At 41.5% G+C, this 1,177-nt stretch overlaps 1 pseudogene; it reads right to left on the bottom strand.

Moving 5' to 3' along the window:
- Nucleotides 1-565: 565 nt before the first annotated feature.
- Nucleotides 566-966, bottom strand: LOC110219127 (nuclear transport factor 2 pseudogene; annotated as a pseudogene).
- Between the last annotated feature and the right edge of the window lie 211 nt (nt 967-1,177).

Genomic DNA, 1,177 nt, shown 5'->3' on the forward strand with positions numbered 1-1,177 from the left:
CTTAGCAACACAATTGTACAAGAAAAGTACAAAGGACTAGAAATAAATTGCTGTCCAAATCCAGGTAAAGAACTGATGCATTCTGAATGTGGATCAAAACATTTTTTCACTTATTTTATTCTTTCTCATGTCTTTTTTTTAATTATTTTTTCTGTTTCTTCCTTTTTTTAATTTCATGGTTTTATTGTATGATGTGCCATTGAACATCTGAACAAATCAAGGTCGGGGCTGAACACACAGCTGCTGCTTTTTCCTTCATTTCTTTTTGGTTACTAGAGCAACTTGTCAGTACATTAAAAAAAAAAAGACAACCTTTTGCATTACTTATTCTTTCTAAGGCATTCTCTGGTCTGGTAAAACACAAACTTCTGTCAGCTGCAGCTCGTCTTAACACCCAAACATCATGCACAACACACTCAAAAAATGATGCCACTGCCCACCGTGGTCTTGCAGGCTTATGTATTATATTTGGAGTGTTCTGAGGGGAACTGGGGACAAGAAGCGTGAATAAGATAAGGAAAAGGAGAGAGAAGGAATCAGCATGGGTTCCTTGGGAAGAGAAGGCTCAGTCAAAGTTATGCAGCACTAGCCCAAACATGTCAGTGGTGCACACCCAAGCATCATTGATGTTCTTTAATAAAAATATCTGGTGGAATCCCATAATGGAGTCTTCATCAGCCTTTAACTGCCCCACCAACATACTGAGTATACAGCTGTCCTGAGCTGTGATGTTGTGCTGCATTTTCTGAAATGGAAGGCTAGACAATTTCTCTATAATAGGTGCTTGGCCTTGGAAATGCTGCCTTTCCCATATAAGGCAAGATGCATCAATATGTATTGCTTCTAACTGGGTTCTGTCATTATCAAATAACTGGTAGTAATGTTGCACAAAGCTGGATGCAATCTGCTCCCAAATCGGCTTGTCTCCCATTCTGGATCCTCACCTAGCGGCAGAAACTGTAAAATGAAGGGTTTGATTAGAAAATGGTGTCCGAGAATTGGAAGGAGGTCTCTTCTAACTATTAAGCTCTGTAATTAATACTGGGCTCCTGTGGAATTGCTGGGTCCAAAGCCCGACTGGCTGGCACGATGGCAGTAGTGGTGGTGGTAGCAGCAACCAAGCATGATCCTGGACCTACTGCCCTCACCCAACCACCCACAGACCTTCCCTCTTCCA

Source organism: Phascolarctos cinereus, unplaced genomic scaffold (genome assembly GCF_003287225.1).
Source record: "Phascolarctos cinereus isolate Bilbo 61053 unplaced genomic scaffold, phaCin_HiC Scaffold_4;HRSCAF=312, whole genome shotgun sequence".
In the NCBI taxonomy this organism is placed as follows: domain Eukaryota; kingdom Metazoa; phylum Chordata; class Mammalia; order Diprotodontia; family Phascolarctidae; genus Phascolarctos; species Phascolarctos cinereus.